We start from the raw sequence: 27,121 nt of genomic DNA, 5'->3' as shown, positions 1-27,121 counted from the left end.
AGACTCTTGAGTTATCAAAAGTCTTTTGTTGAATGGTAATTGGAGATTCCCGGTTAGCTTGAACTTCACCAAAGCTAGTCTCTCACTATGAGTTGACTAGGACTTGTGAACTCAAGTTGATTATATGCACTTTACCTTCCTCCATTGGTTAGAAGTTAACTAAGTGAAGGCAATTCACTTTTACCATCACAATTGGCGATGATAATGAGGATAGGACTTCTAATTCTCTCTCCTTGCTAAGAGCATTCTTAGTGATTAGTTTATTTTCTCGCCATTTTACTTTCTTGTTTCTTATTTCAAAAACCGCAAAAATATACTTTCCCATAACCAATAATAAACTACACTTCCCTGTAATTCCTTGAGAGACGACCCAAAGTTTGAATACTTCGGTTAATTTTATTGGGTTTGTATTTGTGATAAACAATCTAAACATTGATTGAGGTTTAATTGTCGGTTTAGAACTATACTTGCAACGCGACATCTTTGTGAAATTCTTTACCGACATTTTTCCCCATCAAGTTTTTGGCGTCGTTGCAGGGAAATTGCACATGTATGTCTTATTATTGGTTATTGTGAATATTGTGAATATGTTTGCCTTTTCGTTTCTTTGTTAGTTGTTGCTAGTTTAGGAGTCTATTTTCATTATTTCTTATTAGTTTTTATTTTTAGTTTCTCTTGCTACTAAGAATTTCCACCTCTTTGGCTATAAGTGTGGTTCAAATTATGTTGTAGGGAATGGAAGGTACAATGTGAACATGCATCAAAGAGAGGACAATCAAAGGTGGGAGGAGCCTCAAGCTTATGGACAATCTTCGTGGCAACTGCCTCCTCCAAAGGGCCATTCCAAGATGCATATCAATCCGATGGCTACGGTGGACCGCCTTGTGACTACCAACAACCACCACCATATGCCTATGAACCCCCTCCTCAATATAGCTCTCAACCATACTCACAAGCCTCATCCTACTAAACACTTCCATTTGACCCAAATCCTTATCCCCCATACCAACCACCTTATGAGCCAAATGAACCATACATAGAGCCACCCCAATTCCAACCCAATTACTCCCAAGTACCACCACCTCCAATGTATGCGAACTTTCAACCGTAAGATGAATTTTCCTTTCCACCACAACCCTCCATAGGGGAATGTCCATATCCATCAATCCAAGAGCAATATGATCCTAATTATGTTAGCCAAGCGGAACAAGAGCCACGGGATCATTTTAAGAAAGCAATGGATCGACTTCAAGCAACCATCCATCAAATGAGACGAGAGGAAGGTCGAAAAGCACACGAAGCTCTCATGGCTAACATTGCCAAAACAAGAGCCACCATCGACCCCTGGGACTCATGCAACAAACAAAGCATTTTCACGGATGAATGTGGAAAGTCAACCGAAGAGCGGAGCATGAAGGAGATCTTGGAATCTCAATTTGAGAACAAGGGACTAGAGTGTATTGTGCAACAAGTGAAAAAGATGGAGAGTCTTGAACCGCCACATCCTTATCATGATGAACCACCCTCCTATCATAAACCCTTCCTCCTAAGCAATGAACCCTTATATCCACTCCACTCTCCATTGGATGACACTTTTAGTGTTCTTCTTCAAGGGCAAAGAGAGATGCAGCGGACGACACTAGAGTTCATAGCTACCTTGACTGAGGTAGTAGATAATTTAGCTTCATTGCGCTTCAACACTTAAAGTACCCCCATGGCCGCATGTGGAGAATCTAATAAGGAGTGTAGCATGAAGGAGAAACTAGAAACTCTGGTGGAAAGTGAGGAATGTGACTTTTTATTGGAACAATTGGAGGAAGCCGTAATTGTTGAAGAGGATGAAGTGGTTGAAGACTTAAGAGATGCTGAACCTCTATGGGAATCTAGAGTTGTAGAGTATTCCTCCAAGAAGCTTGGCATTAATGTTGAGGAGGGTAGTGCACAACCTCCAAGGCATATTCCCTATGAAGAATTGGATGGGATAGATCAAGAGACAAGTTTCCTTGGTGATGATGATCATGAATCAAGCCATCCTAGTAATGAATTTGCATCTACAAGTGAACCCCTTGAGTTTGAAGAACCTTCTCCCAATGAAATTGAAAGCAACGTTGAGGTAGATTTCTCTCAACCTCATATTTATGATTTGAGTGACGGAGAAGAGTTGGATGAATTTGGTGAGGAAGAGCTTGAAGGTGAAGAATCTTTTTAAAAGGTGGAAGTCTTTCGGCAAGGTTGGACGGGAGTTGAATATGCTTTGTCAAGATCGTTGGAGATTTCTCTACCTAGGTTGCCGTCTACTCCTCCAATTGAGTGGGTAAAGCTTATCTCTCTTAGTTTTACTATCCCACTTGAGTATGGTATTCTTGAAACAGATGGCTAACTTAGGAGGCTTTGTGGAATGAAGCGTAAGAGAAGGATGTTTAGTGGTTGGAGTTGCAAATCAAGACTCATCAAGGTTAAGATTTCAAGAGCTAGATGCAAGAGTTGGACTAGTGATAAATTGGTTGGATCTAAGAGAAGAGTTTGGTACTTCATTGAGAATTTAGATTGCTTGCCACCCGGTTGGAACAATGATGATTCACTTAAAGACGGGTGTAAATACAAGATTTAGGATCCCGGCACACAGGAGGATCAACTTTGGGAGCTCAAAACTTGTGAAGAACTTCATCAAGGCTTGGTGAATTCACTTGGAAATGTTGGAGCTTATTGGAAGTACAAGCGTTGGTAGAAGTTTCAAGATGAGTTTAAGCACAAACTACCATGACAATGAGCTCACCAAATGTCCAACTTAAAGACTTTAACTAAAAGTGCTAGGTGAGAGACACCCCACCATGGTAAATTCTTCCTATTTTCTCTGTTATTTATATTGGTAATAAATTGAAATTTTATTTTTAGTTAGGATTATTTAGTTTAAGTTGTGGTTTCACTTACTTAATAAAGTTTGGCTTTACTTTGGTAGCTTGTTAGTTTATTTAAAAAAAAATTTCGCCCCACGCGTGTGCATGGCCGACGCGCACACGTCATATTGAATGTTGCTCTCTAGTACATAAACTAGAGAGTTGTGCTAGAACCGTGCGAGTGGGGTGCCAGATGCACAACCCAACCAACCCTTGCATGTCGCTGACGCGTATGCGTCATTTTCATTTCTAGCCTTCCATGCGTTGGCGTGACCGACACGCACGCATCGTACCTAAATGCTGCCTCAGTACTAATTACAGAGATTTGTGCGACAAGTGTGCCAAAATTGTACGTGTAGCACAATTCCGCCTCAAACGTACGCGTAGTTTACGCGTACGCGTGATCTTCATTTCTCTCCCCTCACGCGTGCGCGACAACGACGCGTGCGCGTTGTCTCCTCTTTTCCTTCTTCTACGCGCGCGTGTCACCCACGCATATGCGTGTATTTGAATTCATTAACCCCCTGACGCGAGAACCCTAGCTTCATGCGCGTCCCCTTCCACCCTTTCACTCTCAACGTCTCTTTCCCTTCTCCCTCCAAGAACCAGAAACTCCATTACCGCCTCCAAAACCTCCATCACCCACCACCAACCTCACATCACCACTCAGTTCTGGTGACCCCGAAACGCCGCCGACTACCCCTCTCTCTTTCCCTTTTCTTTCTTTCTTCTTCCATTCCTACCGGTTCATCTTCTTCGCTACCACCAGCTCTACCGCGGCCGCCTATTGCCGCCGGTGACCACCACCCTCTAACCACAACAACCTACCTTCTTTCTTCCTTCTTCTCTTCTTCTCCATTTCATATTCCTCTGCTATCTTTGCAAGAAGAACAGGGACCCCTGTTTCTGCTTCTGCCACGGTCACTACCGCGGGCCACCATAGCCGCCGTCTCTGACCCGGCATCCTACCTCTCCTAACCCATTTCCATTTATGTCTTTTCCAAGTTCCAGTCCCTCTGTCATTTTTAATTTTTGTTAATTAATTTTGATTTTGAATTTGGTTAGCTTTGTTTAATTCCTGTTCGCTTAGTTAGTTTAGTAATGCATGTGGTTAGGTAATTTTAGTTGTTTGTTAGTGGATTTAGGTTTAATATTTTGCTATTTTTGCTGTCTGAATTGGTGCATGCTTCACTGCTCTAGGTATATACGGTTGACGGTGATTTTCTTTTATTAATATGCATATATTGTGTCTGATGCATATGTTGCTGTTTAAGTTGATTATTCAATTTGGTTTAACATGTTTAAATTGAAATTGATTGCTTATTGAATGGTTCATGTTGCTGCTTTTCTGGAATTTAAATTGAACTGTCAATTGCTCCATTTCAATTTCCATTTTGTTGTTGCTTCAAGATTAATGGCTGCTGAGATGTTCTTTCAATTCTGCACTTGGGTGTTTGAATTCAGCTTACCTGCTTGTTAAATAGTTCAGTGTTTTGGAGCTGTTTAAGTTCATAATGCTCAATTCATATGAAATTATGGTTGCTGATTTTATCTGAATTATTTTGAATTTCATATGGGCTAAGTTCTACTATTTGTTTAATCCGAGAACGCTTAATTTACTGCCAGAATGCTGCCAAATTTTTCTGAAAATTGTTATGTTTTTAACTTCCAACTTATGAATTGAGTTTGGTACATTTTGACTTGGGTTTCATTTAGTTTTTACTAAACTCAATTCACGAGTTAATTGGTTGGCATTTCCGCCCTTCCTTTGGTTCCCTTTATTTGAATTGCATCATTGGCAACAAGAACTATTTGACAGATTTCTGTGTCAAATCGAACCTTGTTGACCAATGAATTTTAAACCTCTTCTATGTTTGAATTTTTCAAGTTAAGTTCCAAATTTTCCTTCTTCATGGTCTTGTTTCAATTTTAACTTCTCTTTGACCATTGAAGTTGTTTCATAAACTTTCTATTTGGCCTAGTCTTGTTCCTTTTTGTTTGAGGTTCTTTCAAGTTGTGATTATTGGTGCCTTTTTACTTTTGTAGCCGTTTTATATAAACTTTTAGTTTCAATTCACTTTTGGTTACATAAGTACATCTTTAATTTCTCCACACCAATTTCTGCACTTGAGTGATCAAACACATTGATGATGAATTGTATTTATCTTTTATGCCTTTGTGCCTTACATATTTCATTATCAATGACTTGCACTGCCTTATATAAATGTGAGTTTCTTGTCATTTAGAATTTTTGGACGCTATCATGGTTAGGAATAATATTTGCTATGTTATTAACATTTAACTTCCTTTCTTCTAACTTTTTAACTTTTAACTAAATGTTTTATACTCTTCTTTTAATTTGCCTTTTTAAACTGACTTTTTAACTATTCTTTTGATGCATAGCAATGTTGCTTCTTAAGGAACAAGAAAGTTGATTTCCTTTATACACAATTAATTGGACTGTGAATTCTGACTGATTTTGAATTCTGTCTATACTCCCTTCCAAGATAATTGTAACTTTAGTGACTCACTTCATGTTTGAGCTTTAACCCCTCTATTGCCTATCTTCTGTTTGTTTTGTTTGTATATTGTTTGCCTTTCTGTTTCTCTGCTTTGATTTGATCATCTGTGCCTGGGAATTCTATTTTTCAGGATGACTGGTAGGGAAGGGAAAGGCAAGGCTAAATCCAGCTCCAGTAAAAGGAAGAGAGCACAGTCATCCATTGTTCTATCGGATGAATTTTGGTGTGAAAAGAAATTTACTGACAAAGAAAAGGCTGATCAACTTGTGTCTGCTTCCGACTCAGTCAAATTTGCTAACCTTTACTGTGAACTCAAGTTTCTGGTATTTCTGGAAAAATGAAAACTCTACTTGAAAAAGAAGCTCAAAATACCAACCGAGATGAGGAAGTATACTGAACATCAAATTGAACAGAGAAGTTGGGTGTCTCTGGATAGAGATCTGGCAGATATAAACTCATCATGGGTCCGTGAGTTCTATTCCAACTATTATCGGACAACCCTTGATGCAGTTCAGTTTAGGGGCAAACAGATCTTGGTCACAGAGGAAGCAATACAAGATATCCTCCAATTCTGGCCTAAAACAGATGATACATACGGTTTTCAGAAGGCCGAGGAAACTATTAGATTTATGAGTTTTGATTGGGATGCCGTCCTATGTACTATAGCCATTCATCCTGATGTTCTGTGGGCTATGGGAAAGTCGAAGGAAACTCCACGGGGTATCAAGGTTGATTATCTCAATGATGAGGCTAGGCTATGGCAACAGATACTGAGCAATTATGTCATGCTTAGTACTCACGAGTTAGAGGTGCCAGCAGCTATGATCCTTCTTATCTGGTGTGTCTTGGAAGGAAAGGACCTATACCTTCCAAGACTCATGAGGAAGTATATGTCTCGAGTACATGTTAGAAGCACCTTGGCATTCCATATTTGATCACTCAGATGGCTATTCGAGCTTAGGTACCCTGAGAGCCCTAAGATAAGAGACCACAGATTGCCGACCACAAGAAGGTTATTTCACACGGCAAGCGGTTTGGACCTCTAGGCCACAGACCACCTACTACTACTCCCACTGAGGCGGCTACATCCTCAGCAGCACCTTCGGCACCGCCTACTTCAGCAGCACCATCATCCACTTCTCAACCAGTTTACCACCTTGTGCAGCGCCTTTTCGAGCGCATTAATCAGATGGAGCGCCGCAATCAGTGACGCTATGAGTAGTTAGACCGTTGCAACAAGCGACGCTATGCACATCTGAAGCTGATTATGACTTTTGGGCATACTGACATCCCCTCTGAGCCTGACACATCCTCGGAGCACACTGAGGAGGAGGAGGACCAGCAAGAGGAGACCTGGCAGGAGGACCAGTAGGAGGTTGCACAGCATGAGGAGACTCATCCTGCAGCTGACAGTGGACCAGTGGACGATGACCCTTCTCACCCAGCTTGATCGAGGAGCATCGAGGACGATGCTATCATTTAAGTGTGGAGAGGTCACCGCCATCCGCAGAGTTATATTTTGGTGAACCATTCCAAACACTTTTGCTTTTATTTTTGTTGGACTTTTCAGTATTTTCATTTTTTTACTTTATTGCTCTTTTGGATTCTTGTATATATTAGTTGTTTTGAGTACTTTTTAGTTTTTTGCTTTTTGCACTTTTGCTTGTATATACCTTAGATTTCTAGTTTGATTTGCACTTTTTAATTTGATAGTATATATATATATATATATATATATATATATATATATATATATATATATATATATATATATATATATATATATATATATATATATATATAGTATTTTAGTTTATTAGTTGTGATTGGAAAAATGCGCATAATTGAGCTTAGTTTATTCACAATCAGATCATATCATTTAGGATATATATAATAAATGTTAGTCAATTTGAGGAAATTTTCAAAGAATGTTTCTTTTTCTTAAAAAGGGCATTAAGATTCAAATTTATTTGAGTTAAAACCTGTTGAAACTTGCATGATGTATATATATAGTTTGGAATATGGTTTTTGAGCTAAGAACACACAACCTGTAAGTTTTTTAGCCTAATTATATGGTTACATTAATTAACCATGATTTTGATTCTTGTGTGTTTTCTTCTCTATGATTGTAATCTTTCGTTTGTTCCATTCTATATGTCCATTATTTAGTGTATATTCATGAAATTATGTGATTGAGGCCATCATTTAATTATATCTCACTTATCCCAAATAGCCTACTATTTCATTTACCTTTGTTTGCCACTCTGAGCCTTTTTAACCCCCTTTTTTGTTCTTTATATTACCATATCACTAGCCTTAAGCGAAAAAATAATTAATTATCCTATTTGAATCTTTGGTTAGTTTAAGATAATGAGTGTGTGTCAACTAAGTGTAGGGAAATGTGAGAACTTTGGTTGATGAGAATGTGTTTTATTTTTTTTTTTTTGACAAATATTGAGAATTTGGGTGTATACTCGTGTGACATTGTAGAAACCATATGTATTGATGTATTATGCTTTCATATATATATATATATATATATATATATATATATATATAACAAAAGGAAAAAAAAGAGAAAAAAAGAAAAAGAAAAATAAATAAATAGGGGATAAAATTACCCTAATGTTAAGTTCAATAAAAAGATTAATTCATATGTGATGGAATTGGAATCGATACATGAGTGTGTGAAAATTTGCAAAAGTGAGATTTTGGGTGGCTAAGCTTGATTTTAGAATTGTATAGAATGTGTGTATGTGTGATGACATGTCATCATGTCATGTTTTTCTATGCTTTTTCATACAAGAAATTGATGATTAGTGCTTAAATATTGAATGCTTTTGTGCTTAAATGGTATATTTCTTTGATCTTTTGATTTTATAAACTTTGTAGGAAATAATGGAAGAAGAAGCAATAAAAATCACTAAAAGAAGAATCATACTCCCAAGGTGGCAAAAGAGTTGGAAACAGACTCAAGGAGGAGCAAAGAGGATTTGTAACCCTGACCACTTCACACTCCAACAAGAATAACTCGAGCTACAAAACTCCAAATGAGGTGATTTTAATGGCATTGGAAATTAGGAATCTAGAGCTTTCCAAGCATATATGGCACTGCATGGTGGACACTAAATCTGAGGGAGAAAACTTACCCCGAAAGTACAAAGATGAACATAGTATCAACCTGCAGTAAGGCTAGCTGACCTCTCCACCTTCTAAGGAGGATAATTTGAGCTGTAGAGCTTTGAATGATGCGATCTCAAATGCATTGGAAAGTAGACATCCAGAGCTTTCCAAAGATATATAATAGTATGGGGTGAACATTAAGTTTGGGCTTCAGAAGCTGGTGCTAACTTTGGCCTCCAAAACAGCGCTCACTAAGTGAACGTATCGTTTACTAATTGAGCGTTTTTGGCCTCCAAAACAGCACGACCATGCCTTCTTTAAAGGACCATAACTTGAGCTACAGATGTCAAATTGATGCGCTTGTAGTTGCATTGGAAAGCTGACATTTAGAACTTTCCAACGATATATAACAATCTATATTTGACATGAAATTGAAACACAAGTGATAGGCATCTTTAAGGCCCAAAAACCATGCTCAATAGCCAAACAAGGATAGCGCTCACTTTGGAAGTGAACGTAGCGTTCACTTTCTTACCTTTTGCGTGAATTTCAAGTTGGGGGAGGAAGCTTGTGCTGGCTGTACACACTAGGAGCGCTCAAAAACTCAACGTAGCGCTCACTAAGTGAACGTTGGGCAAGGAAACAAGCGCACCAAATACACACTAAGGGAGTGAATGTGGAGTTCACAAAGTGAACTGAACACTCCACTGGGAGCACCAATTACATCCTAATCCACTTGAACCAAGCCACACAATCCGGATCCACCCTCTCATTCAAATCCAAACCAACAAAAGCCCATTGGACATGACTCAAAGGCACAAGAAACAATTAGAATAGGAATTTCATTTGAATTGTAATTTGTTTTCAATTTCAATTTCATTTTCATTTTGTAAAGCCTATATAAAGGCATCTGTTTCATTTTCAAAAGGGGAGAGCTCAGTTAGGCTGCAAGGCAGCAGTAGGAGTAGGAGTAGGAGTAGAATAGAAGGCTCTCCTTGAAACACTTTTATTTTTCTGCACTGTTACATTTCAGTATTGAATTCAGTTTATGCAAATCTCAATTTCTACAGTCCTCTGCTCAACTTTCCTTCTCTACAATTTTACTTTTCTGTTTACATTGCTTCTAATTTACTTTTCTGCAATTTCCTTTCCTGAAATTCTGTTCTTCTGCACTCTCACATTTTCGTTTCCCTTGAGCTTGATTTACTTTTCTGCAAATTTACATTCTGTAACTTGACATTTGAGTTTGCTGTGATCTGAATTTACTTTTCATGCCATTTAAATCTTCCGCAATTATTCTGAGATCAGATCTACTGCTTTCTTTAAATTTCCTGCACCCAATTCCCTTTACATTTGCTGCACTTTAAATTTCTTGCTCTTTAAGATTCAGTCACGTTACTTTCTGCAATTTAAATTCCTTGCTATTTACATTCTGCTGCATCAATTTCATCCAATTCACCATTGTTAGCTTGACTAGAATGATCACTCACTAAAGTTGCTCAATCCATCAATCCCTGTGGGATAGACCTCACTCTTGTGAGTTATTACTACTTGATGCGATCCGGTACACTTGCCAGTGAGTTTATGTAGAAATTTAATTTTCACTCATCAAGTTTTTGGCGCCGTTGCCGGGGATTGATTTAGATTGACAATGATTAAGTGGGTGAAAAGTCTAGATTAAGCAATTTCTTTGTTTTTGTTCTTTTAATTTTCTGTTTCAAGTTGATATCAAGGTATTTGAGTTATTGTCTCACTAAGAAAATCTTCTCTATGACATGAATTTCAATTTTCATTGGTTATGTGTTTTACAAAATTCAAATGGAGTTCAACTCATCTTGTGATCAAACAAATTTTATGGGATATTACTCACCATCACCAATTGACTATTCTAATGGTGGCTGGGAGTATCACCAAGGGATCATAGATTCTGAGCACTCCAATCAATGGAGATATGCTTCAGAACCACAAGATGAGCAAGAGAATCATATGGGATATTTCCCACTACCACAAAATAATTCAAGTCTTTATTCTAATGGTGGCTGGGAATATCACCAAGAAATGATAGATGATGAAGCAATTCACATGAGATATGATCCAGAACCACAAGATGATTTATGTCATTACCCTCATGGTGTCTGGGCATATCAACAAGAATGTGAACAATCAATTGAAATGAATTTCCTCCTAGAGCTACAAAGTGAATCACACTATTATGACACTGAGACAAACTATGGCTGGAAAGGGATTTTCAATGCTCCATATGATACTCTTCAAGAGACATCACCACTGGAGTGTGCTTTCAATAAATTCATGCAAAATTGTCCCCCAATGCCACAAGATGAGCCATACTGTGATGAATTTAACAATTCCTCAAGTTGTGCTTGGGAGGATCAAAATCAGAAGGCACTTAATGTATCATACTCCATTAATCAAGAGCCATCATCACTTGAGCAAACCTTCAATTCATTCATGCTAAATTGTCCAACCTCACCTCCCAGTTCTCCACTTGAAAATTTTTCATCACTTGATTTTGCCTCAACACAAAGCCTCCTTCAAGATCCATACAACTCATTTCACCAACCACAAAATTTATTCCACTACACAGAAAACTCATCTCAACAGTCACAAAACTCACTTCATAACTCATAAGATTCATTCCATACCACTCAAAATAACCTCACCACAACACATTCATATCCACAAAATTTCTCTCAACCTTCATCTTTTGAGCTAGTATCTGAGGATCCCCTTCAAAAGTCCAGGGAATTGTTGGAAAGGCAAGAACAATCCTGGAGAGAACAAGAAATCCTCCTCCAAAGGATGGATGAGCACTTGGAGAAAATAAGAAAATACTCAGAACTGCTAAGCAAGGAAGATGAAGACCAATTGGTGGATGTGAAGGAGGAAATGGAAGAACAAGAAGAAGAGGTCTCTGTGTCAAGTGAATTTTTAGTAAAGAAGGAAGAGGTAGTGGAGGTAATTGAACCTGAGGTTGCATATCTACAAAAGCCACTTGAGATGACAAGGGAACATGAAAACTCACAACCCTCACAAACTTTCCTGAACCAAAATGTCTCAGCACTTGAATCCATGATTGAAAGATATGAAGAGGAGATGAAGAAATCTTGGGAAGATCAACAAACCTCCTCCATAAAAGTGCTATTAAACCAGATGTTGAGTACAAAGGAGGAAGTGGAAGAACAAGAAAGTGAGGAAGACAATCAAGGAAGTTCATACTCAAGTGAGGCAGAAAGTTGCATAGAGGAAGAGCTCATGGAACCACCAATTCAAAATATTTTTTAAGAAGATAAAGCTCCAACAATCACACATCAACCATGTCTTGATATCCAAGGAGTGAAGGCAACCAACAAGAACACCAAAGAGAGGATTGTGACCAAGGTACCAAGGACAACATTCAAGAAAAGGTCAACTGCAAACAATTCTCCCCCTGATCCAGCAAGCAAGTTAAATTCAGCAAATAACAAAAGGAAGCTTGCTGAAGAGAGACCAAGACAGGGGACAATAGCTGAATCTTCTTCCCCCTTGAGGTCATTCCTCTTAACAAACTGGAAGAAGAGGAAGAAAGTGAAGAACAACATGTCAAGCTAACGACACTAAAAGAGTGCTTTTTGGGAGGCAACCCAACCTTGGGTAACATTTCATTCCTTTGCTTTGTTTATTTTCTCTGTATGCTTTGTTTAAATTTCAATAATTTGGCATATGATTACATTCTAAGTTTGGTGTTGCCCTGCAATAATCTGTTTTCAATCTTTCTGGATGATTGCATCAAATCAAAAAAATGAAAGTGTCATACTAAGATTTTAAGTTTGGTGTGCCACTTATTTTTCTATACAATTTATTCAGCAGCACCACTTGTCTGCATAATCATAATGCCTCTGCAAAGTTATCTTTCTTTTGGTTTGACAATTTTCATTATTCTCTTTGTTTTAGTCATTTCTTTGTGTTTAATGCTTTCATTTATTTTGCTCCTTAACTGTTTTTATTAATACCTCACCAAGAAATCCTTATTCATGACAGATTCTTCGCTTGGTGATTGTATTTAGCAAATAACAGTTTCATTTGCTTATTTTTAGTTCAAATAAATTGACATGTGATTGCATTCTAAGTTTGGTGTTGCTATGCAACAAAATTTGGTTCCAATCCTTACTAGATACTTGCATCAATTCCAAGTGAAAGTGTCACACTAAGTTTGGTGTGCCACTTATCTTTTATGCCATGTATCATGCACACCCTCTTATGTTTGTAATCACAATGTCTCTGTCTCTTGTGCCTTGATGGTTATCCTTAATTTTGCTTGCTTAAACACATGTACTACTAATATTTCATTATGTAAGACACTCATGATTCATCATAAACCCATCACCACTGTACCAATTATTGCTTGAGGATAAGCAAACACTCTAAGTTGGTATGGGAAGGGGGAGAATGGGAGGAAAAGGAAAATAACAAGGAAGATGAACTACAAGGTGGTAACGCTCCTTTCTCCTCCTACTTACTTCCAGCACTGTAAATTTCATGATTGTCTTTATCTTCTCTGTATGCATGTGTGTATGAATAAGCATAGCCTGAATTTTGATTTGTAACATGTTGCTATGCCATTGTGACTACCAACTTGAGTTTTGTAAGTTTAAAGTAGTAAAGTATCATGATCATAAACAAACAAGGAATTAAAGAAGAACTTAGCATGTGCATACAAGTATTGGAAGGCTAGAATGATTAACTGTTGCTCAATTGCTTTAGATTGTATTTAATTGAAGTTTTCATCTAGGACATTTTATGAAATTTTTGAAATCATGAAAACCTTGAAGAAGCAATCGCAAATTAAGGCAAGAAAAGCAAAAGGGAAAGAATGAGAAAGCTGAAGGCTCTAAGTACCAATGACAATTAAGTTGTTAAGTAATTGTGATGTTTATGTATCAAGCAAAAAGCTTGAAAACAAAACGTTTAGAGTCAAGGCTAGGCTCAAGTGCAAAAGCACTCCCTCAAAGTTCAAGGCTCTAAGCATCAATGATTAGAGAGTCAAGAAAAGAAACAAATGAGCTTAAAGAAGTCCTCTAATTAAATACTTGTGGTGCTTATGTATCAAGTGGTAAAACTTGAAAACAAAGCATTTAAAGTCGTAGCTTTGTTATCAACTCATGGGGCAAAACACCCAAAAGGAGAAGCTAATAAGAAAATCAAAAGCTTGTTTCAAGGAAGAAATATAAGGAAAAGATTTCATAAATTGAGCAAGATAGAAGCATCAATCATTTACCTTTCTTTTGTGATTGTGGCATGCATAGAAAACTAGCCAACCATGAACATTAACTTGCTATTCTTCCCACCTTGATTTGTCAAAATTTACTACATGATTCTTTTCTTGCTTGGGGACAATCAAGGTTTAAGTTTGGTGTTGTGATGATATGTCATCATGTCATGTTTTTCTATGCTTTTTCATACAAGAAATTGATGATTAGTGCTTAAATATTGAATGCTTTTGTGCTTAAATGGTATATTTCTTTGATCTTTTGATTTTATAAACTTTGTAGGAAATAATGGAAGAAGAAGTAATAAAAATCACTAAAAGAAGAATCATACTCCCAAGGTAGCAAAAGAGTTGGAAACAGACTCAAGGAGGAGCAAAGAGGATTTGCAACCCTGACCTCTACACACTCCAACACGAATACCTCGAGCTACAAAACTCCAAATAAGGTGATTTTAGTGGCATTGGAAAGTAGGAATCTAGAGCTTTCCAAGAATATATGGCACTGCATGGTGGACACTAAATCTGAGGGAGAAAACTTACCTCGAAAGTGTAAAGATAAACATAGTATCAACCTGCAGTAAGGCCAGCTGACCTCTCCACCTTCCAAGGAGGATAACTTGAGCTATAGAGCTTTGAATGATACGCTCTCAAATGTATTGGAAAGTAGACATCCAGAGCTTTCCAATGATATATAATAGTATGGGATGAATATTAAGTTTGGGCCTCAGAAGCTGGTGCTAACTTTGGCCTCCAAAACAGCGCTCACTAAGTGAATGTAGCGTTCACTAATTGAGCGTTTTCGGCCTCCAAAACAGCACGACCATGCCTTCTTCAAAGGACCATAACTTGAGCTACATATGTTCAATTGATGCGCTTCCCATTGCATTGGAAAGCTGACATTCAGAGCTTTCCAACGATATATAACAATCTATATTTGGAATAAAATTGAAGCACAAGTGATAGGCATCTTTAAGGCCCAAAAACCACGCTCAATAGCCAAACAAGGCTAGCGCTCACTTTGGAAGTGAACGTAGCATTCACTTTCTTACCTTTTTCGTGAATTTCAAGTTGGGGGAGGAAGCTCGTGCTGGCTGTACACACTAGGAGCGCTAAAATACTCAACGTAGCACTCACTAAGTGAACGTTGGGCAAGAAAACAAGCGCACCAAATACACACTAAAGGAGTGAACGTGGAGTTCACAAAGTGAACTGAACGCTCCACTGGGAGCACCAATTGCATCCTAATCCACTTAAACCAAGCCAAACAATCCGGATCCACCCTCTCATTCAAATCCAAACCAACAAAAGCCCATTGGACATGACTCAAAGGCACAAGAAACAATTAGAATAAGAATTTCATTTGAATTGTAATTTGTTTTCAATTTCAATTTTATTTTCATTTTGTAAAGCCTATATAAAGGCATCTATTTCATTTTCAAAAGGGGAGAGCTCAGTTAGGCTGCAAGGCAGCAGTAGGAGTAGGAGTAGGAGTAGAATAGAAGGCTCTCCTTAAAACACTTTTATTTTTCTGCACTGTTACATTTCAGTATTGAATTCAGTTTATGCAAATCTCAATTTCTACAATCCTCTGCTCAACTTTCCTTCTCTGCAATTTTACTTTTCTGTTTACATTGCTTCCAATTTACTTTCCTACAATTTCCTTTCCTGAAATTCTGTTCTTCTGCACTTTCACATTTTCGTTTCCCTTGAGCTTGATTTAGTTTTCTACAAATTTACATTCTGCAACTTGAAATTTGAGTTTGCTGTGATCTGAATTTACTTTTCATGCCATTTAAATCTTTTGCAATTGTTCTGAGATCGGATCTACTGCTTTCTTTAAATTCTCTGCACCCAATTCCCTTTACATTTGCTGTACTTTACATTTCTTGCTCTTTAAGATTCAGTCACGTTACTTTCTGCAATTTAAATTTCTTGCTATTTACATTCTGCTGCATCAATTTCATCCAATTCACCACTGTTAGCCTGACTAGATTGATCACTCACTAAAGTTGCTCAATCCATCAATCTCTGTGGGATCGACCTCACTCTTGTGAGTTATTACTACTTGATGCAACCCAGTACACTTGCCGGTGAGTTTGTGTGGAAATCTAATTTTCACTCATCAATGTGTTGGGGGAGAACTATGATTGAAAACATGCTTCTTTGGCCTTAAAATTGCTAATTTTAATCATCTCTTATTACCATTTGATGCCGTGATATATGTGTTAAGTGTTTTCAGGTTTTATAGGGTAAGAATGGCTTAGAGGATAAAAATGAAGCATCCAAAAGTGGAAGGAACATAAGAAATTGAAGTTTTGGGAAGCTGGCCTCGACGCGCACGCTTGGATTATGCATACGCGTGACCAGTGCAGCAAGCAAGCAACGCATACGTGTGGACGACGCGTACGTGAGATCAGAAATTCGTTTAGCGATGCGTACGCGTAGCTGACGCGTACGCATGACGAGCGTCACGTGCTGCAATTAACAGAATTTACTGGGGGCGATTTCTGGGCTGCTTTTGACCAGTTTTAGGCCCGAAAATATAGATTAGAGGCTGCAGAGTGGAGCAGGAAGGGGGGATCATTCACTTCTCATTCATTCACACTTTAGGTTTTATATGTAGAATTCTAGAGAGAGAGGCTCTCTCCTCTCTCTAAGTTTTAGGGTTTCTACTCCAATTTCTTCTTAGAGTTAGATTTAATTTCTGTTTTTATTTACAATTCCTTGCAATTTATTGTTCTAGCACCTTTGTTCTTCAATTCTACTTGTTATTTCCTTCACTTTGTTATCCTCATGTTTATGCACACTTGATACTTTGGATCTTTGTTAATGCAATTTATATGTTCATGTTGTTATTGCTTTCTTCAGTTGTCATTGTTAATTTCTTTCAATTGATAGTTGTTAGATTTTACTATTGTTGCAATTTTACCATGCTTTTATTTTGTGCCTTCCAAGTGTTTGATAAAATACTTGAGTGGATTTTAATTTATATTTTTATGTTCTTGACTTGGAATTATTATTTAGAGACTCTTGAGTTATCAAAAGTCTTTTGTTGACTGGTGATTGAAGATTGCCAGTTAGCTTGAACTTCACCAAAGCTAGTCTCTCACTATGAGTTGACTAGGACTTGTGAACTCAAGTTGATTGTATGCACTTGACCTTCCTCCATTGGTTAGAAGTTCACTAAGTGAAGGCAATTCACATTTACCATCACAATTGACGATGATAATGAGGATAGGACTTCTAATTCTCTTCCCTTGCTAAGAGCTTTCTTAGTTATTAGTTTATTTTCTCACCATTTTACTTTCTTTTTCCTTATTTCAAAAAATTCAAAAATATCATTTTCCATAACCAATAATATACTACACTTTCCTGAAATTCCTTAAGAGACGACCCGAGGTTTGAATACTTCGGTTAATTTTATTGGGTTTGTATTTGTGACAAACAATCTAAACGTTGATTGAGGTTTAATTGTCGGTTTAGAACTATACTTACAGCGCGACATCTTTGTGAAATTCTTTACTGGCATTTTTCCCCCATTACATAGTTCGAGGTGGTACGCAACGTCCTACAGGGTGATGGTGCACTCACCCCATGGCAGGTGAAAAGTGTGGATCTCCAAACGCCAGTGCTCCACGAATGCCATGATCAGGAAGTTATCAAATACGAAGTCCCTGAGTGGCACCATGTCGCCGAAGCCAACCCCCTCAAGTAGGGGACAATAACGTTCAGTGATGTCAATGTGTGACTCACTTGCCCCGGGAGAAGTAGACGAGGCCTCTGATAAAAAAGAAAAAATCTGAATAAGAAATCTATAAAGCAACTAAAGTATCAAAATTAAAAAAAATCTACTAATAAATATTTACATACCAAATTAATTTAACAAATAAATAGAAATATTTACTTAATAAATTAATTTAAATAATAGTATTTACTTAAATAATTAATAACTAAATCAATAAATATCTACTTAATAAATAAATTTAAATAAAAATTTTTACTTAAATAATTAATAACTAAATTAATAAACATGTATTTAATAACTTAATTTAAATAAAAATAAAATTAAATAAACATTTACTTAACAAATTAATTTCACTAATACCTAAAATCACACCTGATGAACGAGTTTTGCTTGATGGTCTAGAATTTCTTCTTATAGAAGGAATAACTTCGTTGTAAGCATAGTTCCAAACCAATAAACAATTCCCACATCAAAAATTTGGTTTTGTCACAATTAACAAACCCCAAATGAATTTATAACCGGAGTATTTGGACTCCGGGTCGTCTCACGAAGAGTTGCAATGAAGTGTTTAATTATTGGCTATGAAAATGCAAAGGGGGGGTTGATTTGATATTTGACAAGAAAATATAAATGACAAGAAAGTAAAACAACAAGAACTAATAAAAGAAATAGTAAGAACTCTTGGCTAAACATAGGTAATTGAGATCACCATCCTTGTCTACATACCAAATATTGATAATTATGAGAGGCCAACCCATTAAGTCTACTTCCAAAGGCTTAAGTACGTAATATCTACTCCTAGGCTTGAAGTACGTCAAATAGGCTTGATCACATCCACCCAAAGTCCTAACCTATCTACTAATTAGCTTAGTAGTGGGTTAGCGTCAATGAGCTTCAAATTGATCACACAGGGTTCTCAAATCACCAATTCAATGAGACCCAATGACTCAAGGTCACTCAATTCCCTTAGCCTAGGCCAAGAGCAAAGAAAACTACTCAAAAACTAGAGGAAGCATTTTAACAAACACCTAGAGTGCAAGAAAAGTAAACATCACAAAATGCAAGAATTAAAAAGAGATCTAACTATACTTGGTAGGCATAAAAGCAAGGCATAGTAAATTTGTGACAAGAGTAAAAGCTAACAACAATTGAATGTAAGAAATCAATAACAACAATCAAAGGAAACAAGATCTAAATGAATTACTTCAAATTACACTAAAAGAAATTAGGATGAGCAAAAGTAGATCTACAAACAAAGTAGAAGAAAGTAATAACAACAATGGAAGAATTATAATGTAATAACAAGGAATTAAGAAGAAGGAGTAGAAGAAAACATGAATTAAAACTTAGATCTAAGAACTAAACCTAATCCTAATCCTAATTCTAGAGAGAAGTGAGAGCTTCTCTCTCTAGAAACTAAGCTAAAGCATAATGAAACTAGACTATGACTAAGTGTGTTGACTCTCCTTCAATCCTTGGCTTGAATAGCATTAGAAATGAGTTAGGTTGGGCCCAAAGTGAGCTGCAAAATCGCTGGGGGCGATTTCATTAAAGTGGGCCACGGACAGCATCGGTGCGCGCATGCAAAGTGTGCGTGCGCGCCCCTGAACGCGAAGCAACATATAGCAAAATTTATATCATTTCGAAGCCCCGGATGTTAGCTTTTCAACACAACTGAAACTGCCTCATTTGAACCTCTATAGCTCAAGTTATGGTCGATTGAGTGCGAAGAGGTCGGACTTGACAGCTTTACGGTTCCTTCATTTCTTCATGAGTTCTCCCACTTTGCATGCTTTTCTCCTCATTTCTTTCATCCGATACTTGTCTTATGAACCTGAAATTACTCAACAAACACATCAAGGCATCGAATGGAATTAAAGTGAATTAAAATCACCAATTTTTTTGCCTAAAAAGCATGTATTCACATTTAAGCACAAATTAAGGGAGAATTACAAAATCATGCTATTTCATTGAATAAATGTGGGAAAAGGTGATAAAATCCCCCAAAATAAGCACAAGATAACCCACGCAATCGGGGTTTATCAATACCCTATCAGTTAACCGTTGTTAACAATACATTCAACCACCTAACATATATTATATACTAGTTATATAAAAGTACCTTAAGCTTGGCTATACATATATGCTTTAACACAAACATGAAAATAACAACACTAACCTCGAAGTCAGCTACCCCAGCGATGTGTCATGTCGCGTTCAGGCAGTTGATGTCTAGATCATGTGCATCTGCGCATGCCATCTCCGAGTAATTCGATAATATGATTAGAAAAGAGTAGAAGTAGAAGAAAAGTTGAAGAAATGGATGAAATGTCACTCCAAAAGATGTTGTAAACGACTTCTATATATAGGCCGCCTTCATTCTTATCTCATTTTCAATGTAAACAAAATAAGAATGCACATATCTCATTTACACTATAAACGAGATAAAAGATAGGATGGATTTTCATAAAATGTTACAAATTATATATTTTGATAAATAAAATATTTTATATTTATTTAAAAAAATTCAAGAATACAGGACACACTAACACACAAATTTTAAAATCTTATAAGACACAGGGACACGTATATATATATATATATATATATATATATATATATATATATATATATATATATATATATATATATATATATATATATATACTATTTTAATTATATAAAGTATTTAAAATATTTTTTATTTTAATAAATAATAATATATACTATTTTTAAACTTATTTCAATAATACATATTAAGAATAAGGTTGGACACGCTGATACGTGATGGTATTTAGGTGTGTCCAAGTGTATTGGAAAAAAAATTTTTTATTTTTTATTAAGACATAGTTAGACACGACAGACACGCGTATCAAACGAGTACCCATGAGTATCATGGTTAAAATGTATCTGACACACAGACAAAGTAACTCAGCAAAGCGTCCATACTTCGTAGGTTACCAACCTTTTCTTATTTCCAAAATGGTGTTAAGAGATACTACAAAAAAAAATAATATTTGTAACAAAAAAATTTGTTACAAAAAATCTGAATTTTGAAACGAAAGAAATTTGTAAAAAAAAGGAATATTGCAGTATATCTCGTTACAAAAAGTTTTTATAACAAAAAATGAAACTGTTACAGTACAAAGTAATATTTTGTAACAAATTTTTTTAATCAAAAACCAAAATTTGTTACAAAAGTAGTAACAATTTTTTACCTTTAAAATATTTTTCGTAACAATATAATTTTTCTTATCACAAAATTTTGTTACAAAATATAACTTAATTTTGTAACATTTTTTATTCTTTTAGTTACAAAAGTACAATATTTATTTTGTAACAATTTTTTAAATATAAATTACACTCATAGTTTGTCAAATTATTTTATTTTTTAGTTAATTGATATATTCAAGGATTAAGGAAGTGAACTCGTAGTTTTTACCTCGACTCACTAAGCTAGTTCATAATCGTAATTCGTTGAATCGTAAGATGGAACGTAAACATAACTCGTAAAATATAAAAATTATATGAATTTTTTTATAGTAAAAATTAATTTTACAAATAATAAAATAAATTTTAAATAAACCAAATTATCCATAGGACTATAACTAATATATACCATAACACGTCAAAAGTTACAACTCATAACACAAATTCACAACTCAAATTAAAACACAAATTCATAATTCACAAGTTTATACGCAACTCAAATAAATTCAGGTAACAAATAAAACAACCAAACTACTATAATGAACAACTAATTAACTTTGTCTAAACAAGTTATTTAATATTCACTCTATTCTTCATCAATCATAAAATCTTCACGAGTTTCACAAGTTTCTGCATTACCATCTTCTTTATCAACATCAGAAGGAAGAGATCTTGGGAGAAGTTCTTCAAACTCATCATCATCAAGATAAGGAATAGCCAGAGTATAAGACCAAAATTTCAACAATTGAATTTAATGCATTAACAAAAATTCTCCATTGTAGTTCATGATTAATAAAATATATAAGGGATTAATTTCAATCATCACCATTCACCAAATCAATATTCATGTAAACAATAAAATCATCGTCTCATCACAACCGCAACAGGCCAATAGCAAATACACTAACTTCCTTTCTTTTTCTTTTAGTTCCTTTTTTCTCTTTTTAATCGAATGAATATTCAACAACAACCAAAAATTCAACAACAATAAAAATTTCATCATTCATTTCAATCAATTCAAAACAAGATACAGAACAAGCAACATTCAACTAAAAATTCAACAAATAAATTCAGTTTAATGTAGCAGAAAATATTCAATCATATAGACTAATAACTTAATAACTCAGAACAAAAATTCAATACAAAATAAGTATCACAGATTGGATCTCAGCAGAATTATAAATAATACATCACAAGCATATTCAGAACAAAACAAAGAGAAAAACAATATAGTCCAAATACAAGATATTGAACATTGACATGAAGAGGATAAAGGGGAGGTCTTTACCTGAACTGGCAGCGAAAGGGAGGAGAAAAGCAGCAGTGAGCCAAAGAGACTAGAGAGACAGAGATGCAGTCATCCAAATATACTATAAAGCTTAAATCTAATTCAATTCGACAGCACCGATAGCAATGAATATAAAGCTTAAATCCTAAATCAACGAATCATAAACCCTAACTACCTAAACCAAAATGACATAATGACAATACTACTTTATATGTTGAAATTTCAAAACCACAACACTACTTACCTTCTTAATAATGCAAAATTGATTAACACAACAATAGTAGGATGAGCGACACAAGCTGCTTCAATGCTGCAACAGAATAAAACTAAAAGAGATAATAAAACAACAAAATTAAAAGAATCTCACTTACTAAACTGTAGAAACATGCCCAAAAAAGTGAAACCAAATAATTAGATAAAAAATTATAACCGAGAACAAATTCAAAAAAAAAAACTTAAAGAAATAACAATTAGAAACACCAAAAATTTAGAAAACTTAAAATAATCAAAGGCTCAAACACACGACGGAACAGAAGAGTATGAGCGGAGGCTGAAAGACGATGGTTGGAGAAGCGGCAGAAGCACGACAAAACGAAGGCGAATGCACGGCAAAACAGAGGCAGAAGGTCGCAAATAGAGATGGAAGCTTCGCGAACAAGGGCCGAACAGATGCTTTGCGACAACGGCAATGCGATGGACCAGACGCGATGGCGCCGGAGCTGTGCAGATGCAGCGGTGCCTTTTCTTCCTTCCTCCCTTCTTCTTCCTTCACCGTCGTTCACTCACTCTCTCTTCTCTGTTTTCTTCTTTCTTCCTGAGTAAGAGTGTTGTGTGTTAGCTGAGTGAGAGATGGTGGGGATGTGTGAATTAGTAAAATTAGGGTTAGGATCAGTTAAGGGAATAAGGGTAACCGAAATTTGCATAAAACTAGAGAATAAAATAGTAATTGAAAATTAAATTTAATTTATTAAAATTATTTTTAAAATATTATTTAATTATCAACTTACTAATTAATTTTAAATAAATATTTTAATTTAAAATTATACATAATTTAATTTTTTTTAGTTCATAAAATTAAACTATAAATTCTAATTTTTTTTTAATTAAATAATCAAATTTTTATTATTTTCTAATTACTAATATTTTAAATTTTAAATAAGAAAATTCTCAATTATTATAGAATTTATGAGTCTAAAATAATTTTAAACTCAAAGAATCATTAATTTGACATAAATATTTTTAGTAAATAATTTTTTAATATAAAATCCTAAATAAATATAATAAATCATATATAACTCATTATTTTAATTTTTAAAAATTTAAGGACTTATATTTAATATCTTGAAATAAAATTTTTTATTAGTTACAAAAAAATTTTGAATTTTGTGACATATAAATAACTTGTTACAAAAATATTGTATTTTGTGATAAATTAATTTTTTGTTACAAAATATTTTAAATTTTTTAACAATATAATCTATTGTTATAAAATATTATAACATTTTGCAACAAAATAACAATTCGATATCAAAGCCAATATAATTTATAACAAATAAAAAATCACGCAGTTATAAAATATTAAAATATTTTGTAACAAATTTTTTTATTGTTGCAAAATATTCTTATTATATAACAATAACTAATTATTATTACAAAAAAATATAATTTATAATAATTTTAAATTTGATATAAATTTTTTGTTACAAATACTATTTTCTTGTAGTGAGAATATTGCCTTATAAAAACATGAGATTAATTAATAAATCCATCGGAGATATATCCAAGTTCAAGAAGTCAGAAATTAATTTATTAATGGATCAAATAATGGTGATAATCATAAATATGGGTGCATGGTGTATTGCCCATAAATATGGACCTGCATTGCTCAGTCACCTGCAAAACACAGGTAACGTTTTGCTTGGGACGAAAACCAAAACACTGCCACCTGCTGCAAAACGCAGGCTACGATTGGCAGGGAAGGGAGTCCAGAAATCGAAACGTGTCCGTTGGCTCCCTGCATTTAGACAGGATCTACCTTTGACCAGTCTGGGATTTCCAAAACGCAGGTTGTGTTTGGCTGGCGTAAAAGGGAAGTCGCAGGTTGCGATTGGCAGCTTCCTGCCTTGCATGCGTGAAAGGGAGTGAAAGGGAGGGTAAGTGAGTAAATTACTAATTTTTAATCCTCTCTTATTACCATTTGATATCGTGATATGTGTGTTAAGTGTTTTTAGGTTTTATAGGACAGGAATGGCTTGGAGGATGGAAAGAAAGCATGCAAAAGTGGAAGGATCACGAGAAATTGAAGTTTGGAGAAGCTGGCAGCGACGCGCACGCGTGGACGATCCGTACGGGTGATAAACTACTATTTTATGGTTTATATTGTGTTTAATTGTGTGGTTTTATCATGATCTTTACCCACTTATTCATTAAATAAGCATGCATTTATAATTCCTTCCTGAAGTTATTGCAAGATTGAAAACTTGCTTCCTAGGGACTTTTAATTATGTATTTTATTTCTCTTTTATTCCATTCGATGCCGTAATCTGTGTGTTAAGTGTTTCAGGCTTTATAGGGCATGAATGAGTTAGAGATTGGAAAAGAAGCTTGCAAAAATGGAGGAAACACAAGAAATTGAGGAGATGACCAGCGAGAAGCGACGCGGCCGCATGGATCACGCGACCGCGCGAAAGAAAGGAAATCGCAGTGACGCGGTCGCATGGATGACGCGACCGCGCGGCATGGAATAGCACAAGTGACGCGGCCGCATGGATGACGCGACCGCGTGGTAAAGCAGAAAGCCGAATGACACGGCCGCATGGATGACGCGACCGCGTGACATGCGCGATTTACATAATCTGCAGAATCGCTGGGGGCGATTTCGGGCCTTATTTTGACCCAATTTTCGGCCCAGAAAAGCAGACTAGAGCCAGAGAACATGCAGAAATCAACAACAACATTCATTCCATATAGTTTTAGTTTTTAGATCTAGTTTTCCTTTCCTCTAGGTTTTCTCTCTACACATTCATAGTTTTTAGGATTTGTTATTTTCATTGCTTTTACATTGGGATATTGAGAAGAGTTATTGCCTCATCAAGACTTCGACATTCTAGTTCGTTCTCTTTACTTGTCTCTTACTCTTCCATGTTCCTTAATTTACTTGCTTTTACTATTGGATTATTTTAGCATTTATTAATACAAGAATCACTTTTATTTTTAATTAATCTTTTGATTATTATTTATCATGTCTTTCTTTAATTCCCTTTCTTATGCTGTGAATTTTATATTTACAATGAGCGAGTAGTTCCCTAACTTGATGGGGAGTTGATTGAAAGGAACCTTTGAGTTGGGATGCTCAAGAGAAAGATTGTAATTGGGTTTATTGTTGGATTGCTCTCTAGTCATTAACACCAATCCTCCCAAGAGCGGATTGGAACTTGTGGATAGATACAGCACTTCAACTCGTTTGACTTTCCCTTACTTAGTAAGGGGCAACTAAACATAATAACCCCCAATTGTCAATTAATCTTGAGAGTACTCCGACAAGAATAGGACTTCCAGCTAATCAACTCCCAGTCAAGGCTTTTATTTAAATTTATATAAATTCTCTAATTTAATTTTCTGCCATTCAACTCAAACCTTTTTGAAAACATCTGATTAATCAAATAGCACACTTTTCTGCAATTCGTTGGGAGACGACCTGGGATTCATACTCCCAGTATTTTAATTTTAATTTCTGTGACACCCTTATAAATTGATGAGCGGATTTCTGGTTGGTTGAGAACTATACTTGCAACGCATATTTTATAATCATTCTTAACTCGCCAATTTCCGCTCGCATCAATTTTTGGCGCCGTTGCCGGGGAGTTGCAATAGAGTGCTAAAGTTATTAATTGGATTTTATTTATTTGCATTTTATTTTATTTTACTACTATGAGCTGCTTGTTTCTTTCGTTGGATGACGCGTTCGCTTCCTGATCCAAGCTTGCTAGTATTCGATCCTGAGATTGAAAGAACTATTTCACGAATAAGGCAAGCTCGGCGTCGGTTAGTCCTCCCTGAGGGCAGATCTGAAATGTCACTTGAGAAAGAAACCAGCTCCCGTTCTACTGATTTGGTTGTTTTACGTGCAGGTAACATGGCAGCAGCCAGGAGAGTTACTATCCAGGAGGCTGGAGCCCCTGATTTTACAATGCAACCATTTCAAGCGCATCACCCAGCGGAAGCTACAGATTTTGAAATAAAGACCGCACTGCTCAATTTGATGCCCAAGTTTCATGGCTTACCTGCTCAAGAGCCTATCAAGCACCTGAAAGATTTTCAAGCAGCCTGTTCTACTGTCAGGCGTGATAGTGCAGATGAAACTTCAATTTTGCTGAAAGCCTTCCCGTTTTCTCTTGAGGGAAAGGCAAGAGAGTGGTACTACACTCAACCCGCAGCAACTGTATCCAACTGGGATACACTCAGAAGAGAATTCTTGGAAAAGTTCTTTCCAGCTGAAGTTACTGATAAATTGAGGAAAGATATTTCCATGATTGTTCAGAATGATTCTGAAATTCTCTATGAGTACTGGGAGCGCTTCAATAATCTTCTGGAAGCTTGCCCCCACCATATGATTGACAAGATAGTGTTACTCGGTTATGTCACACAGGGCATGAGGCCCCAAGATAAGACCACATTGGAAAGTGCTAGCAATGGGTCTATGAAAAAGTACAAGACCACTGATGAGGCATGGCAATTGATCAGTGACTTAGCTGAATCTACTAGGAATCACAGGCAGAAACAAGGCCGTTCAAAAGCCGTTGCAGAAGTATCCTCTAGCAGAAAGACTGCTGCTTTAACTCAGAGTATCTGTAAAATGACCAACTTGCTGAAGCAAATGCAATTGAATCAACAACAAGTTCAGCAAGCTCAACCTTCTCCAGCACAGCAAAACCAACAGTTAGTCCCACAAAGAATTTGCGGAATCTGTACTGATTATAGCCATTATACTGACGAATGTCCGCAGCTCCAGCAGGAAGACAACACCGTGGCAGCCACTCATAACTTCTATGACCGCCCCAACCAAGGGTA

General features: G+C 36.0%; 1 non-coding gene across 1 annotated transcript; it reads right to left on the bottom strand.

The window, feature by feature from the left end:
* Window positions 1-26,558: 26,558 nt before the first annotated feature.
* Window positions 26,559-26,665, bottom strand: LOC148555204 (small nucleolar RNA R71). Its single transcript, XR_015887711.1, has one exon. It is a non-coding gene; the product is annotated as a small nucleolar RNA R71 (small nucleolar RNA).
* Between the last annotated feature and the right edge of the window lie 456 nt (window positions 26,666-27,121).

This window comes from Arachis ipaensis, chromosome B6 (genome assembly GCF_059453495.1).
Source record: "Arachis ipaensis isolate K30076 ecotype BB chromosome B6, ASM5945349v1, whole genome shotgun sequence".
Taxonomy (NCBI): Eukaryota; Viridiplantae; Streptophyta; class Magnoliopsida; order Fabales; family Fabaceae; genus Arachis; species Arachis ipaensis.
Note: the sequence above shows the minus strand (reverse complement) of the source record. Positions and strands in the feature narration are given on the sequence as shown.